The sequence below is a fragment of the Lemur catta genome, chromosome 8 (genome assembly GCF_020740605.2).
Source record: "Lemur catta isolate mLemCat1 chromosome 8, mLemCat1.pri, whole genome shotgun sequence".
In the NCBI taxonomy this organism is placed as follows: Eukaryota; Metazoa; Chordata; class Mammalia; order Primates; family Lemuridae; genus Lemur; species Lemur catta.
The window spans coordinates 41,824,323-41,830,322 of NC_059135.1; positions in this window are offsets into that span (position 1 = coordinate 41,824,323).

Here is a 6,000-nt window from a genome sequence, read left to right on the forward strand (position 1 = left end):
TTCAAACCACACATTACATAATTCTACTTACTAATAGGGAACCAAAATGCCTGTTCCTGTTTTGAGGCTCACTGAGAAATCAATAAGGAGCCAGCTCATGTGTTCGTCTGGACAACTCAAATCTAAATTTTTTCAGTTTGTTGTTTTGAATCTTAGTTTTCAAAGTTTTATGTCTCACTTTTAAAAGATCATTTTTAACATCTTATTTTAAGATAATTTTAAATGTACAGAAAAATTCTGGCTTCAAAAACAGCTTCAGTGGTAGGGGCTATGGCTTGTTGTACTAACATTTCTCTTACTGGAGTACTCCAGAAAAAAGAGGGCCACTGATATCCTAGAACAGTAGTTCAAAGAACTTAAATAAAAACGCATCCCTTCTTCCAGGATGGCTTGAATTCTCCAGACCACTGGACCTCTGTCCCTCCCATCAAATTTTACTGTTGTAGCAGGTCTCCACGTCTTCATAAGGCTTACAACACTCCTGAGTACATCTTACCAAAGTACTGGCCATATACTAATTAACATCATAATCAACATCATTAAATTGGTATAATGGGCAATGTGGTATTCTGCAGAATGTCCAGTTTCCTCTAGCCTATATCTGACAGACTGTGAAGCAAGGTAAAATAGTACTAGGCCAGACCATAAATGTGTTCTTTCTCCCATGCATTGATTTCCCCCAGCCCCTCTCCACCTCAACAGTCATCTGATTCCATACTCCTTATGATTATTACTTCCCCCAAACCCTTTCAATACTGAGATATTGCATTTGCAGTACATTACCTACACGGTTACCTCTGTTCTATGTTCACAATCAGGGAAACTTTAGCAATTTTCTTACTCCACCATAATTAGTGTCAGTGATGCGGTCCTCTCTGCCAGATGACCAACTGGTGACCTAGCTACAAAATTTCCATTTAGAATCTGTTTCTAAGACTACTCTTGACACCATCTGCCTTACTTCAGATTCCCAGAAAACAGACTCTGAGACAAAAAGTGGTTTATTGCAAAGTGCTCTTAAGAACTACAGCTATAAAGGATAAGAAAAGGATGACTGGGTAAGAAAGACTTTGAATTGCAATACAATTGCAACAACAGAGCCTTGGCTAAACCCAAGGGAAGCTCTGAAACTAGGGTGGCCCTTCAGAGAAGTCCTAAATCAAAGCAAGGTGGCCAGGCCCTTGCAGCCTCTTAGTTGTGGGCTGCCCATGTGTGAGGCAGATATCCTTGGCCAAGGGTATTTCCCCAGGAGTGATTAGCTATTAACTATCAGCAGAAAATACTACTGGCAGCTGAAATAATGATTGTCTTTGTACCAAAAGAGGGGTTCTGGTGGCATACAATAGCATCTATAACACTATAGTTCATTCATTTTGTGGAGTACTCCATTTTGTGAAAACCTCATAATTTTTAAATTAATTTTCTGTCAGCTCACATTTGGTTTGTTTTGATGTTTTCCATTTGTATACTGTGCTAAAATATTCTTGTACATGTCTTTAGATGCACTTCAACAAACGTTTTTCTAGAAATTATGTGTCCAAAAGATATTTTTACAGCAAAGTGCTCAACTGTTTTCAAAATAGTTGGGCAAATTTTGACTCTCAATAGCAATTTTGATCCACACGCACTCATAACATTTGACATTGTCTGACTCCTTAAATTTTTTCCATGTCTGGAGAGCATAAAATTTTATCTCCATGTGTCTTAATCTGCTTTTTTCTTATAGATCAGTTTTAGGTATACATGAATTAAATTAGAATTGAGGCACTCCTAATATAGTTTCTTAAAAAGATAAGAGTATCTTTAAAAACAGCTAGTTTAAATGAACATGTGTTACAACCAGCTGAGTTACATACAACCAGCTGGATATAGCTCTGGGAATGTGAGTGGAAGGGCATTTGTTCTCAGTCTTCACAGTAGTATGAGTGCTTCCATAATGTATTATTCTAAAGGATTTGTATTTGCTTTATAACTATCTCAGCATGGGTTCCTATATGCCTGCTTTGTTCTTTTTTTAAATTATAACAAGGCTCAACACTTTTATTTCACATAGAATGTAAAAGATTTTGCCACATTTTATCCTTTGAGTTTGATTTGGGAAAATGCTCTGGCTATATTGAAAATATATGGAGATTATATATATATATATATATATGCATTAATGAATATTGGCATTGAATCTTAAAATTGATATCCTTAAAAAAGTAGAGGGTTTTTCTTTTCTTTTTTAAAAAATAATTTCCTTCACTGACTAAAGTCAATTGATTTAGCTTCTATTATTAAATAGAATAAGTTATTTTCTGGCATCTAAAATATTTTTTATTTTTATTATTTTTTATTTACATATCCTAACTGTACATATTTGTGGGGTATATAGCGATGCTTCAAAACATATATCGTGTAGTGATCAGATCAGAGTAATTAGCCTATCCATCATCAAGCATTATCATTTGTGTTAGGAACATTCAATAGTCTCCTTCTAGCTATTTAACAGTATATATTATTGTCAACTGTAGTCATCCTACAGTGGTATAGAACACTCTAGAACTTACTCCTCCTGTGTAGCTGTAATTTTGTATTCTTTAACAAACCTTTCCCTATCCTCTCCTCCCCACTACCCTTCCCAGCCAAAGAACCAGTTCCTTAACTATTTAGGAAATGGAGTTGCTTTAGTATAATATTTGTGAATATCTCTATATTTCTTTTTATTGATTCATTCATTAAATTAATATGTATTGAACATTTTATCATTCCATGTGCTATGTGATGATATGAAACTTCCTCTCTCCTTCTTTCACCCAAACAAGGTGCAAAGGAGTGAGCCAAGAATGCAATTTGGACAAGTCTCATATCATTCTGTTATTCAATAAACAATTTCATTTGGTACACACACATAGCAACCACTAATTGGCTACAATAATCACATACTCATACTAAACTATTTCAACAACACTGTGTGTATGATACATTCAGCTCATCACATTACTCACTCAAAACCCACCTCCTAACAACTATAGCCTCAACTGCATGATTTGCAATTACACATTTTATTGCTACCTTACACAACCCATCTGGAATCTGTATGAATATTGCTTCTTCCCCTCCCCCATTCTCTGCCTGTCTTTCAAAACTGGCTTTTCAACCTCGAGACACTCTGTGAATTTTATTTCCTTTTCTTTTCCAAGTAGAAAGAACATTCTCAATCCAACTTGCTAGTTTAATCTTCGCTGCTATCCAGATTTTATTTCTCATTTTTTTCTTGCCCTCCCACCACCAAGGTTTTCTTTTGCTCCTCTATCCTTCTCTCTTCTTCAATTTATTTTCAGGTGCCCTTCAACATTTTCTTCCTCTAATTTTTTTCCTCTTTCTCTATGTACATTTATCAGGGCAGTTCTATGGCTACTAATTTAAACATAATCATGGTGAATCCATGTTTAATAATGCTTAGTGCTTCAATACTTTATTCACAGTTTCCTACATTCTGCCTACCACAGAATTTCTTCATTTCTCTATGCAGTCAGTTCAATCCTAGAATCTTTTTCATTTTTAGAGGGCATCTTTTTCTACAATAGAAAAGATTCAGTCTCTATTAAATGTGATATTTGAATTCTTCCTTTACCAAAGATAATGATACATTCCTTTATTTAAAATTTAAATCTGTAATGACTTTTCCTTTTAATTGAAAAGACAGAAAGCATTTACTCTTATGTTCTGATAAGAGAATATTAATTCTCACGGGAATTTCTTATACTTCTCATCTTAAAATTTAATGCAATAAAATTATTATCTGTTCCCTCTGAAATTATTTTTAGTATTTAATATATGGAGGGTTGTCAGGTTTAGCAAATAAAGTACAGCATGCTGAATTGAAATTTAATTTCAGATGAATAGCAATTTCTTTTAGGATAAACATGTCATTTGCAATATTTGGGACATAGTTACACGAAACATTATCCATTATCTGAAATTCAAATTTAACTTGGTGTCCTATAACATATCAGGCAACCATAAATATATGTCAACATTTTAAAAACAATTTCATTTGTATATTTCAATAGAACTAATAAAGAACAAACTCTACCTAATTAAATATCTCCAATAATTTCACACTTAAATATCTCCCAGATGATACTTGTTGTTTAATTGGCACAGCATTAACTAAAGTGGGCAGAAAGCTAACTCCAATATAAATAGAGATTGCATGAAATATTGTGAAATTGGGTTTATTTTTAATAAGGCTCTTCCCATGGAGAGCACCACTTTAAATGAATTTCATCATCTTTGACTTATAGTCATATTTCTCTTCTCTTGGGTTATTAGGTTTATGGAAAACTTTCTCTTTTCATGTTGCTATGGGCTAATATTTGTTTTCTACACTGAGCATTTTGGTAATTCCATTTCAGCAAAGAGAGACTCTAATGAATTTAATATTTCATGCTACCTCTCTGGGAATAAATAAACACATTAATGTTTTAGTTTTTTAAAAGTTTACATTGAATAATCAGGACAGATAATGTAGTAAACCTTAACATTTTCTGGGTCACACATCCTTTTTACAAGTTGATGAAAGCTAAGAACTTTTTTCCTAGAAAAATGTAGGTATACACTGGTATGCACATTTTTAATTAAATTTTCAGGGAGCTTACAGAGCCTCTGAAGACCACTCATAGATTTCAGTTAAAAACCCAGAAAGTACTGGGTTGATGTAATAGGTAGTGCATTTAAAATTTAATAACAGCTCACATTTACTGTTTTATAATATGTTGAAATTTATTTTTACCTGATTTTTAAATCAACAAATGATTCCAAATGTAAAGTAGCTCACATATTAAAACACACATATACTCCCATGTAAATTTGCTTTGTTATTTTCCCAAACAATGAATTAACATTTAATAATCAACCTCCCTTTACATGTGGGTTTCATAAGTAAGATGAGAGGGTAGCAAATTTACTGTTTTATACTTTAGTAATCATTAATATATGTATGTCTTACGTAACTATAGTAGTAAGTTCTCTGAAGGCTGGAAGAACATCACATTCTCTGACATGGTCTGTGCCCTTCATTAGCAGTTGCAAAATCATCTTTTAAATCATCTTTTCAATCATCTATTTAAGGAAGTAGTTATCAACCAAAGTTTTGCTCCTCATAACTTATTAATTGATAAAGACATTTAAATTTAGGCACTGGACTACACTTAAAATAATGACAGAAACAATAAAACTAAATTAATATAACATCATATCATTCCAAAATGTATTTATATTGCTTTAAAGAATGTTAAGCACAGCTTGAGTTGAAGATATAAAAACGAGTTCTTGTTTTCTCATTTCTCACTCAAGTGCACTTTCATTAAGTAACCAAGAAAACCTATCACACCGTCTGCAAATAAACAGGCTATTTTTTCTATAATATTTTCAGAAGATTGACATGGAGAAATAAAAGTTGAGAAAGAAGGAGGCTGAACATGACCAATCCCATGAAGCAGAAAGTAATACTTTTAGGGCCCTTCTATTTTGCAAGAGAAACACTTTTGCCTTTTGTAGCTGAGACTATCCATGATATGATACATTGCGGGGGCTTCCAAGTGTGATTCATAGACTCAAAAGCTGAAGCACCCCAAGGGATGTCTGTTCTTTTCATTCGGGCACATAAATATTCATCATGATGACCTATAAGCCTCAAGTGGTCCTGAAATCTTTGCCATTGTACATAAGATGGTGTCTAGGTATGGGAATGGCATTGTCAGAAACTGAAAGGAGTCTGTGACCCAGAAAATGTAGAGACCAAGTACTTTCAATCCCTGAAGATAAATTCCAGGAGGATTGTGCTTATTTACCATGGTAGAATATTAACGAAGTGTGGCAGTGTATAAATCACAGATTTTCCACTACTAAGACAGTAACTCAATCAAGTCATTCACAGTTCATTTTCAATTTAAATATGGTATATCCTGCTCTCTAGTTTTCGATTTTTAAGAGAATGTCTTAATAACATCT